Source organism: Camarhynchus parvulus, chromosome 2 (genome assembly GCF_901933205.1).
Source record: "Camarhynchus parvulus chromosome 2, STF_HiC, whole genome shotgun sequence".
In the NCBI taxonomy this organism is placed as follows: Eukaryota; Metazoa; Chordata; class Aves; order Passeriformes; family Thraupidae; genus Camarhynchus; species Camarhynchus parvulus.
In genome coordinates, this window is record NC_044572.1 from 22,950,282 (window position 1) to 22,963,160 (window position 12,879).

The window sequence follows — 12,879 nt, forward strand, 5'->3', positions numbered from 1 at the left end:
TGCAGCCTGGTTAGGGCCTTCATGTGGGCTGCTCAGAGGCACTGAGGACACATCTACACTGGCAGTGAAATAAAAGATAATTGGTCTCAAGAATAATGACAATTTATACATTTTTCTATGCAGGGTTGTGGTTTGGTTTTCTTTGTTTGCTTGGGATTTTATTTTCATTTGCTCTTTCTTTTGTTGTGCTCTGGGTTTGGCCAGAGCAAAACAAAAGGGTTTGACCCTAACAAAAGGTTCAGGAACAACTTTTCTTGACCCCAATAAAGGTTTATATCTACTCTGTGCCCTGCTGGGAGCTGTGCTGTTGTGGAGTGGGTTTGTTCAGGGAAAGCACTGCTGACCAGAATGGCTCCTGCTCTGCTGGGTGGTCATCAGGGAAGGTATCGTATATGAGCAGCATTTACCCCAACATGTCAATCTCTGACCATAAATTTAGAAGGGAAACATGAGCATACCCTTGCTTTCAAAGGTTATTTTGTCAGTAGTCATTTATTTCAAATGCAGAGTATTTATTTGGTATTCTTTCTTGGTCTACAGGGAGAGGAAGAAAGTCTTTCATAATATGTTTAAAAAATTTACATTCCTCACTTTATTCAGCTTTGCTTGCAATATAGCTCTTTTGTTGGGACATCAGGGAATTTAGCAAATGCTTTTAGGAATGACTCATAAAAAGTATCTCTCTAAAACAAGGCCTTACTTGATTGTGATATAAATATAACTAATTTTCTGCAAAATATTTGGTTTTTCTGCCCTGTTGGCTAATACCCTGAAAATTCTGTTTTGTGAAAGAATAGCTGTGCTACAACATGGACTGGGAGCAGCAGTTCTGAGCAGTTCCTGTGACGTGTCTCACTGCTTTGTTTGCCAGCTTGTGTATTTTAAGCTAGCAACTTCTGATTCAGTTTCTGGCTTTTGTTTTTTAAACTAATTGTGCTTTTCATTTATTAATTTGAAATTTTCTCCTTATTTATAGAACATGAAATTTTGAAAGTATTAATTCCTCCTTGGGGTTTCATCTCATTTATTGCAGTAAAATCTTATTGACTGTTTTTGCTGTTGAAATTGAGGGCACTTGTAACAGCAGAAATCAGGTTCTTCCTTTAGTGGGGCCTTATTTGCAATTTATTGCCTGAGATTGTAAGATATAGTGCAAAAAGTGATAGTGATGGGTGTATCATATAAATCTATTTTTGTATGCCTTCTGTAAACCTTTCGTATACTTCTATTTTTTCTCTATCCTCACAACTATTTAAATGTAAAAATGTCAAGATTAATGCAATCTAGGATGAATTTTGAGACCTGCCAATTATTTTAAATTTTGGTTTTAAACTGGAGTTGCAAATACTGAGAACAGTATAAATAGTTGAAATAACAAGTGATAATTTATTGATACTCTTTCTTTAATTTGATCTTTTGCAAACCATCAAATAAATAAATAAAATTTTGGTCTGGATGTTTTATGGTCCATGGCAAATCAGAGTTAATTTTAAATCCCAATTAATTAGGCCTTCTAATGGTAGTATCTAGTTACCATTAGCTAAATAATTTCAGTGGGTGCCTTCCTAATGTACTCTAAGCATCATTAAGGCTTGAAGTTATCTACTTAAAAGTTATAAACCAGAGGATTATTCTTTGGTTTTGTATTTGAACAGAGGGATTAAATTTGTTAATTCTGCAGTGAATCATAGATAGTAGCATAGTTAATAGCACTGAAGGACAAAATGAATCAGGTTGTTTTACCAGATAACCTATATGATTGACTCCCACACAGTGAGCACTTACACAGCTGTGAGAGAAACAGATCAGCCAAAAAAAGAGTTTTGCAAAAAGAATTCCCAAAGTTCAGGTTTTCAGCATTCACCAGTGAGATTTCCCTTTTAACAGAGGGTTCTCTTCTGAAAATGGTGGAAGGCACAGTCCACCTTCACTCTGATCCAGTAATCCCTTTGTTCACACCTTGTACACAACTTGGAACAAAAAGGAACATTAATCTTTGTCATAGCTACATGTCCTTAGTGTGTTAGGAGCCAGGTTGCACCTCCTAGGGAATTGATAACATTGCAGTAGGAAACTGGAAAAATGTTAGTAATAGTAGCCAAGAAAAGTGAATGAAATTTAACATGAATAACAGTTTAAAAATCTTAAATGGCTGTTTGATTTCTTATTGTTTAGTGGCCATTATTATGTTAATGAAATTAAAATACATTTTATGTATGTTGTTTTAGCGATTATCAAGTTGAAGTCAGGGAGATTCTCTGAATGTTTTTTTGTATTTCTGCCGCTGGCTTGTTCACATATCTACATAGCAAAAATAGATGCAACACAACACACTACATATGTTTCTTCCTCATTATGAATGGTGTTTATTTACGTTTCATAACAGCTTAATTAAGTGATTGTTCATAGTAGATTGAGAACAGTGCTTGATCTTTCAGTTTTGTTTAAGGACTTTTCTCTTTAAGTTTGTCTCTCCTGACTTCTATTGATTCAATTTGGGGGTTTTTAAATGGTAATATATCCTGATTCTCTATTTATGTTACAGCAGCTGTTTTTAATAAGTGTACTCAGGTTCTATTACAACACAGGCCTCAGTAAAATAGCAAGGGTTTATACACAGGGTTTATTCTGTTCTCAGAATCAGGCCAGCACTTGGAGATGTTGATGAATAAGCAGCTGCAAGTTGTTATTGTCACACTTTGGATCTGATAATGCAAATTCTTTTTTCTGCCTAAAATTAAAAGTGTTGATAGGCTCTTTTAAAAAACTGTGCTTACCAAATGGGACTCACATGTATAAGTAGGTTGCTTTTCCAAAGAGGTTTAACAGTGAATTAAAGTGCCTTAATGCAGAGGTGTTTTGGTTTAATCAGTATACGATTACATTTTTGCTCCTGCTTTTTTCCTTCATGTTGAAACTGGGGTTACTTTCTGGGTTGAAATGCATCATAGAAAATAAGAGAGGAAAGTGTAATATCATAGAATTAAATCATAAAATCATTGAGGTTGAGTCTAACCTTTGACTGAATACCACCTTGTCAACTAAACGAAAGCATTAAATGCCTTGTCCAGTCATTTCCTGAACCCTTCCAGATATGGTAACTCCAGAACCTCCCTGGATAGCCAGTTCCAATGCTTGACAGCAATTTCAGTGAAGAAATTCTTGCTGATGTCCAGCCTGAACCTCCTTCAGTGCAGCTTGAGGCCGTTTCCTTTTGCTCTGTCGCTGGTTTTTGTTATTACAGCCTGTGAGAGCTAACAAGTCTCTTGCCTCAAAGTATTAAACTAATGATGTGTCATCATCATTTCCAGCAAACTTTTTGCTTTGCCGTTCTCTTGGTTTTTTGTTGCAAGGTGCTAAGTCTGATGGACTGAAGACATGAAGTGGTAATCTTAGCATTTCTATTTAGTCTTGCAATACATGCACCAGACAGGATGAAAGTTTCATCAAGTGCACATTGAGCAGTAAAATCATGAGAATAGGAAAAATATGTGAGGCAATCTGTTGATTCAAAATAAAATTACACAAAATTGGGAAATAGTATTTGGCTTCTGATAAGGAATAGCTAAGATCTTTATCAGTAGTTTATTCATGTTGATCATTTGTTAGCATACATATCTCTATATGCAAACATTGAGGTTTTCACATCAAGGAGAATGTGCCATTGTAAATATAAAATTTAATTATGTCTAGATGTTCAAGCTGCACTAAATGCCTTCAAGCTAACCCAGTACCATGGAAAAATTTACAGCTCCTTGGATCTGGTGATGATCAGTATGAATTAGTTGAGTGTTAAAGCTGATTACACTGAGCAGCCTGCAGTGTGCTTGTGCATGTCACACTGGAGATAGCAACTTAGTTACAGCTCTGATTTTTATATAAGCATGTGCTTTTATACTTGCTGCTCTTAACAGATTCAAAACAGACCAGAATTGAATCTCCTGTATTAGCTAAATTTTTCTTTGACAGAGATTTATTTTTTTTTTAAGTGGGAAGGTAGTTCTGTCTTTTCAGTCTTACAGGAGCTTTCTGAGAGCCACAATTGATCAAAGTGAATTTTCCTCCCAGTCTCTGAAGCCTTCCCCATAAGGGAATAATCTGTGCATTGCCTGAACTTTAGCCTTGGTGCCACTACACTGCAAATTAGATTTCACTGCAGGAATAATGTACAAAGAGTTTTCCTGGTACTTTGTAGCTCTCTGCGCAGGCAGGACAATGGCATTTAAAGGCTGGTTTGTCTGAAAATGGGCATTCTCTCTGCAGACATTGTCGTGGGAAGCATGTGCACCACAGCAGCATCACACTGCAGGTAGGGTGTCACAGCAGGAGGGGGAAGTGGCAGCCAGAGCTTCTGTATTTCCTGACACACATATTGAACAAGCTGAGGACTCCTCTCTGATATTGGATGCTGTTGCCCTCTTGGGTACCATAGCACACAGTACTAAAAAGTAATTAAAAGGGAACAGTATGCATTGAGCCCAGCAGCCTGATCTGCCAAAGGGCAACACCAGAAACGCCAGCTTTCCACACGGTGCTGTGCAGCAAAACACAAGAGTTTGCCTTTTCAGATAGCTATGGAAAATGACATTTTAATTTCAATGGGAATGGAAGTGTTTCTCCCATTATTGAAGATTTTAAAGGCTAGCAATATTATACATAGTTGCACACATACTTGTGATACATGACTACAAGCCTGAATGCAAGCTAGTGGTGTTTCCTCCACGTCTGATGTTAGCAGGCATTTGTGAAGCTGCAAAGTTCTGTATCTGAAGGTTTGCTTCATGTCACTGACATCCTCTGAAGCCTGGGATAATGCTTTTCGAGAGCTTTTAAGCTTATGATGGAACCAAAGAAAATGTGCTTTCTGGTACATTGTATTACTAGCATCTTTTGGGAAGCTAGCAATGCTAAACCCAAGGGAGGAGTACTTTAAGCCATTGGATTTTGAAGTTCATCTGTGTAATCAGGTACTTAGTCAAATTTATTGGTCTTTTTTTCCCATTTCATTATTTAAAATACATTTTTCTTTCTCTCAGTAAATAATTCAGCTCTGAAACACAGGTCATTCATCTCTGATGGAATACATGTAATTGTGAGGCTGAATGTGGGCTGCAATTTTATTTTGTGTAGGCATGGTGTCTATGGTGCCATCTATGCCAAGAATGCCATCCAGCCATTCTTCTGGTTGGATGAATCTATTGTAATATAAATGTAATATTGTTCTTGCTTGGAGGGCAAAGTTTGTGTTTTCCTCCCATATCTTTCCTTTTGCTTCCCACCAATGACTTCATGAGGAAAATGAAGGGGGTTTTTGAAACTAATTAATTAGAAATATGCTGCTATGTTCTATCTTCTATAACACAATATGTAAGTAGAGAAGTGCAATCCTGCTAATAAATCTACCTCTCCTTTGCTTTATAACAACAATATGCAAAATATTTTACTTCTTTTCAGCACCACTGAAAATTAATTACATAAATAGCAGGCTTCTCTACCTGTGGGTCTTCTCTTTGAAGCTGTTAGCACTTACTCAGTATTTTACTGTACTTGCCTGCAGGTATGCACTGATACCACTTTTACAAGGTCCCTCTCTGGGCTTTATGTCTTATGCCAAACTTCAAATGAAAGTAATTCTAAACTAGGCAAGTATGAGTGAAATTAACCTTTGAAATTAACTTTAAAAAACAAAGTAAATCTTCTATGTGTTCATGCTTTGTAAAGGATTCTGGTAATACTTCAAATTTCTTTTTATGGAGTTTCAGCTCAATTTTTGGTCTCTGACTCCACTATATTGTTTTTTGTATTACTCTGTGAGTAGACTTTTTCCCATATAACAGGGCACAAGGTAAATTATGCTAATTTGCATTCACTTTTTATGAAGAGCTTCCATCCATGCCATGTCTGAGTATCAATAGTCTGTGCTGTTCTTTGCCTTATACCATTAAACCCATATGGTACTGGGAAAACAAACTTGGCCTAGGATTTAAAACCAGCAATCTTGTAAAAACACAGGACAATTTCTAGAGGAGTATTGCCTATGTGTGTTAGGAAAGGCGGCTTTAAAAAGTATGTATCTCACATTCTGCTAACATTTCTTTTAGAAATTGGGGGACTCAATCTCACATTTATCCATGTTTAAAGTCATAAAAACACCTGCCAGTGTATTATGGACACTTTCCAGGGGAGCTACCAGCTGGCAGCAGGAGGGAAGAGAAGGAGAGGAAATAATAAATTCATGTGTAACCCCATCTTTTTGCTTTGAGTGTTGGCTGGATTTCAGGCCAGCCAGGCACACAACCTCATGCACATAGGTGTCATCTGCCTGCAAGATGTTCCTGTCCAGCCTGGTAATTCTGAGCAAAACCCTGAGCGTGGCTGGGCTGGCATTGCATGAGTGTGAGTTTGTTATCATCTTGGTAGTGCAAAACATGAGGAGTAATTGGCTATCAGAAAAAGACAACAAATTAAGACATGGTTCAGTGGAAAACAATGGCTTTGTGGTTTTCTTTGGAATCAGAATGTTTGCTTTCTGCCATATTTCAGTTCCTGAATGTGAAATGGGCTATAATTATAAGGAAGCATTGTTTCTTTTCCAGACTTGCCTCTGGCCTTTGAGAGGGTGTTTACAGACAATACATTGAAAAAAAATGTGATGAGACTCAGCTGGTGCAAATCAGTACCTGGTGTAAATCAGTGCACTGATTTACATCTTTGCAGGCACCTTCTTTCTTGGACCCTTACACCACAGAAATATCTTCTTTGCTGTGTAAAATCCCTCTCTGCACATTGCATCCACGCGTGTTATGGAGCTGCAATTGCAAACATTTTTGCATGCAGGTGACACTGAAAAGAAAAACAGTTGCAAGCAATTTGTGCATTTTTGGGAGCTGAAGCCCATTCTGAGCAGAACTGTTGGTCTGCTATCAAGAAATTTATTCTACAAGATAATATTGTACTATAAGAAACAGAGACACATTAAAAAAAAAGCTTACCCTGGTATGCTGGCTTTATTTGCTAGGAGAGATAATAAATTATCAGGCATCAAATTGTCACATTGCTTTTTTTTTCATAAGTAAAGAAACAACGTTCATTGCACTTGAATCTTCCCTTTTCCTTTTCTTCTTTCACTTGTGTCTGAATTGCACATTGCTTGTCAAAAATGAGTTTTCTGTAAAGCATCTTGATGGCCAAAATTGTTGTTTATGATCTGTAGCAAAAGTTGCAACATCCTAAAGGTTAAAAATGTCTAAAAATCAATGTGAGGCTGTTTTAGATTATGATTTTGGAGATGGGTTATGAGAATCTAAGATTGATATGTCTTGCCTACCTACACATGTTTCTTTAAAGACTTCAAGAATAATAGCCAATTTCTTCTGTCCTCCTTAGAACTACTAAAAGTAAATAGCTCTCTCTGTCATGGTGTCTGGGGGAATCTGCCCCTTCAGCCCATGCAAAGGCTTTGAGGTACCATTTGCAGTAAGCCTAATGTGAATAAAGTTAGGTTTTATTACCTATTTCAGTGTTTCCATTATCAGTGCCCTAGACTAAGTATTAATTTAGCAAGATGCTGGGCATTTGCCATAAGATTGTCTTCAACTCTCATTTTCACAAGCTTCTGGTCCATAGTGAGCTAAATGTAAATTTTGAGATAAACTTAGTGATTTCAGGAGGCTTCAAGTTTTCGAGGGGCAAACATTAATACACCTTGACTAGATTAGCTACTTTTTTAGTTCATTAAATGGCTATGGTTGAATAACTTAGGCATAAAATTTTCATATGTTGAAAATTTTTTATAACCTTGTCCAAGTTTTAATTATTCATATGAAAATGCTGTCACACAATTTCTGTGTGTCCACTGTTTGTGTGTTGCCATTTCTTGTGAGACTTGCACAGAGAAAATCCTACTGACAAAATCAGTATTAATAGGTAGGAAAAGGGAAAAGGAAGGGAAATGAAATGTATTCTGCTACATAAGAAAATGTTAAAAAAAAAAAAAAAAAAGTCTTCATAAGATACTGCGTATAGGAGAATTACCTGCCTAGGATCTTAATGCAGTAGGTATTCTCAAATGAGTGTGAAATAAACAGAGCAGGTTATGAGCTGTGCAGTATTATGTTTAATTCTTTTACTTTGGTTCTTCCTTCCACAATCTTCTAAGCTCTCACTTTAAAGTGGCTTGGAGGCTAAAGCAGAGCAGAATTCTCCAGCTGTCAGTTGCAGGAAGAGAAATGTTTTGTGTTTGCTGTTTGTCCTTAGAGTGTGCATGTATATCACTGTGTAGCTGTATTTCTGGCAACTGAGGTCTGTTCCCAAGTACATCACAGAAAGCTAACAATATATTTTGTGACACCAGAGTGAGAATTCTTCACAGTGCTTTCTCAGGGCAGAATAGCACTCAAATGGCTGCAGTGCAAACTCTCAAACCTGTTGGTGGTGGAGCAGAACAGCATAAGGTAAATACCAGCAGAGAATGTAGTGTGCTACATCAGGTGTGTTCTCACAAATCAAAGAAGATTTTTAGCATCTTACTTAGAACACTGGAAGATTGCAGTTGGACTTCTGTATCTTCTGATGGGTGAGAAATCAGTTGACTTCGTAAGCTTTCAATTTGATTAAACTTTATTACATTATAAAGAGGGATTTGTTACTTTAGAACAATGCCTACTTCCCTTCACAGATATTTTAAAATATTCTAAATCTACTTCTTTTTCAAAATGGTGTTATTTGAATTATAACTCATTTTCATCTTAGAACATATTTGCGTTTTTAACCTATGTATCCTGAATGTGATTGTATTACAATAGCTGGTAGTTGTTCTGTTTCCATAAGAGAAAAAAAAGCACATAAATTTTGTATCTCTGAACTGGCCCTTCATGAAAATCAGAGGAAAAGCAGCCAAGGGTTTTACCAATCCTTTAAGTATCCTTCATGTCTCATCTTGGTGTGCATCCATAAAACATATTGCCCTAATTACTTAAAAAGGGGCCTTAATAATTTGGATGTGGGAGATGCTGTGCATTTTGGTATAATCTGCTCTGGTCTGATGAGTGAGATATGTGGTTGATGACATTGTTGTGCTGCTGAGCCAGCTCATTACAATGTTTTAGTATTCCTCCTTCCTCTTGCAAAGGGAGGGTGGGGATGAGGCCCTGCTGACCTCACTGCATCATAGCACTTTATCAGCTGCTCAGCAGTTCAAAGCAGTTCAAACTGCACCCAGGGAAAATAATCTTTTGTTTGTTTAATTGGTCTTTTCATGAAAACTCTGCAATACCATATTCCATAAAAAAATTTCAGACCAGTGAATGTAGTTGAAAACTAAGGGTAGTGAGACACCTGTTTGCTACTAAAGTCATCTCTTCATTTGGCCTCATTTACTTTCAGTAAAATGTACTTTTGGTGCAGCTTCCTACCACTTCTGCTTTATAGTATCTTCTTTTTGCTAATGTTCTCATGGTTTTATTGCTTTTGTGGCCTTTTAAATAGCTTAATGATAACATTGTGCTGCTCATCTGCATTCCTCACATAGTCCAAGAGATCAGCTGTGCCTACAGGGTTGAGAGGATTTTTCTCTCTGATAACTTGCATAGTTGATTGTCCATGTTTCATTGGTGCAGCATCTCCCTTTCTTCTTTTTCAGTGAGATCATTAAAATTTACCTCCAAAACACCTTGTAATAGCAGAGTTGCTCATGTTAAAGATTAATATTGTCATCTCACTATTGTTGTATCTGATGCCCCATCATTTTTGAACCTTCATGTCATCAATATTTCAGGCCATGCATTTCTGTGGACCTTAATGTACTGGGGACAGAGCGTAAGAAATTGTTACTCCAGTCTTGCCCCTCCTCTCTCTCATTATTGACTATCAGTGGTACTGAAGCTCATTGTCATATACCTGTGCAATTTTTCTTTTTTTAATTTGTGTATCCTATTTATTTAGTTATCTGTTTCTCCCTCTGGATTATTTTTTATTCTGTTTTTCTGAAAAAAAAAAAAAGTGGAGCATGATATACAGGTGTTAAGTAGCTCCAATCATTTGAGAAATTGCTGTAATTCACTCACACTTCACTAATTATGTCAGTGCAAGCCCCCTCAATTCATATTGGAGCTGTAGGCAGTATGTTCTCCAAACACTGAGTCCTCTCAGCTCCTTTCTCCTGTGAGCAGAGAGGATCAGTTCCAGCAGCTCCTGGGAAGTAGTTCCATTTTGCCCAAAAGCAGTGCTGCCAAGAGCAGGATCTGCCACTGCAGCTGCCCTGCAGGCAGTGTAAAGATTAACTGGAGACAGGAGATGACTACAGCCTAGTCCCTCCTGCATGGTGCTTTTGCTAGCTCAGAAGTCATGGACAAAGTCACCCATTGCACCAGTGTCAGAGCAAACAAGATGGTTCACTGAAGCTGGCAGTGCTGCTGCCCCTCCCAGTGAGATAGACCAGCTTCCATCTTCATTTAAAGAAGCAAAATGAAAACTCTTAGGCTCTCTGTCATCTGCTTAAGGCCACAACTGCTAAATGAGCAATAAATGGTTAAATCACAGCTTCCAATTTTTGAAAATTTGATCATCTCAACATTCTGTACTCTTTCAAAACCCATTTCTGATCTCAATGTTTGGGCAGGTACCTCATGGTGTCAGGGCAGTGAACCACTTCCTTTCAATGGGTTTGCATGGAAATAGGTGAAGAAAGTATCAGGAAAATGGGTAGATGTTTCAGCAAAGAATTCACTGGAAATTTCCAAAGTGCTCTGAGTGAGGTGTGCTGGCTCTCTAGGCTGCACTGGAGGACGCAGGTTCTATTCATCCAGTCCTCCCACCATCCTCTGGGTGCGAATGCATAACTCCCTGGGATTCTGCACTGACCCCACTTAAAATGTCTCAGCTGCTTTTACAGCCACTCTCTCTCCATCAGATGTAGGCTGACATTTCCCCCATTTATAGGAAGAAAACATTTCTGTACTTCCATTTTTCATTTTTCTTGCTTGTTCTGTGCCTGTGATTCAGAAGGCTAGTATAAAACTCTTTTCTTTTGTAGCAGCAAAATATTGCTGTTTGGAGTGAATACCCCAAGCATCATGCTGTGTTTTGCTGCAGGAGGCACACTTCCAATTGTATCACTTGAAATGGATTTTAAGTGATAAGGTTAGACATTTTTTAAAGGGATTTGATTTGGGATTTCTGATAAGGTTCAGTGTAGGAATCAGCTGGATATTTAGACATCCAAGAAGAGTACTCTTATCTATCTATATACCCATCACAACTGGAGCTCATTATTAATGCCCTCACTGTTTCAGAAACATTGTACCACCTGAACCTGCACATTCTTCAAATGGCAGTGTGACTGGCAGCCTTCATTTTCTGCAGATTGTCACTTAAAAAACTTGACAAAATACCCACTGCATCACTGAGCTCCATGTGGCTTCACAAATCCATTCAAAATTGAGATTATTACAAGACCAAGACCTTAACTGGCAAAATGAGGAGCTGGCAAACTTGTGGATGATCTGATCAGATTCTAATGTTGTGCTGTTCTGTGATGCTGAGCACCAGGTTTCATGTATAGGTCTCAGTGTATGTTACCTCCCCTGGTTTTTTAGGTGAGGAAAAAAATGTTCATGATACTTTTTTTTTTCCCTAGACAGTGAGCTCAGTCAGCTCTAGTATTCTCTCTGCCTTAGCACAACAGCTTTCCTCTGCAAGTATATTTCTATCCCATAAGCAGCACGTGTCACAAGCTTCTATTGTGCTGCGCTTGTGCTGCTGCTGGGGCGTGGGGAGTGGTGAGTCTGGTGTGGTGTCAGAACCAGGCACAATCCTTCCTCTGATGTGCTGGGACTGGGCACCAGGCCAGAGACAAAGCATTCCAGCATCACAGAAATGCATTGTGCATTCACTGCTTTGGAGTAGAGGTTTGTTCTGGGGAAACCTTGATTGGTTCCTGTGAAAACCAGTGGGTCATAGAAAATCCTTGGGGAAAAAGGATGTGATCCCAAATGGTCTGCTCTGTTTAAACAATTGTAGTTAAATGACACCATAGTGAAGAAACGTAATTTTATTTTAAAAGAAAAGGTTTTTCTTGCTGTTTTTATGATGATTCATAGGAATATGCATACTTTGGTCTGTTAATTATTTAAATAAGCTTTCCAGCTGAATGGCAGCTTTAAGCCCCTAAGTATCCTGATGCAACAGCACAGCTTGGCCTGTGCCAATGAGATTGGATACTACAACACCAGGTAGGAATTCATATGTGTTAACTGAGTCAGTTTTATGGTCTTCAAAAAGACCATAAAGCCAGCTTTATGATCCAAGGGGAGCATTGCTTTTCTGATAAGCCAGCATTTCCAAAAAACTCTGTATAGTGCATACCTGGAATTCAAATGAGCCAGCTGCTGAGCCAGCACAGCAGGGCTTCTAGAAGTACATTTCAGAAAAGCCTCCCACAAGGTTTTGGCTTTTATTTTTATTCCCCCTTTTCCATTTAAAGAAAATAAGTCAGTAAAAAAATTAGAAATAAATCTTTAAAGAGCATGTTTAGGAGAGGACTCTCTGTTTGGGTGGGTTGTTCCAAAGGCTTTGCAACCTAGACAGGATAGGAAATGTGGAATGCAGAGCATATCACTGTCTGTACAGAGTAAATCAGAGCAGATTTTAAAGAATATGTAAACAAGCATGACTTGTGAGCCATGAGGTCCTTCTGGCAGAAAATTGGTGGCTTTGCAGTAAAGAAATCCATTCTGTTTGCTCCCAAGCAGTGAGGAAGAGACCTTCCAGCACAGCTAGCAGCAGCAGCTGCTTCTTCACATGTATTAACACCAATCTCTTCCTCAGTGAAATCATTCCCTCTCTGTAACCTTACTTGAGAGCTCACAAGCTCTGTCAATG

At 38.1% G+C, this 12,879-nt stretch overlaps 1 protein-coding gene across 7 annotated transcripts in view; it reads left to right on the forward strand.

Annotated features, from left to right (window-relative positions):
* Positions 1–12,879, forward strand: part of CDK14 (cyclin dependent kinase 14) — a 345,182-nt gene that overhangs the window by 192,359 nt on the left and 139,944 nt on the right. The window lies entirely within an intron of this gene.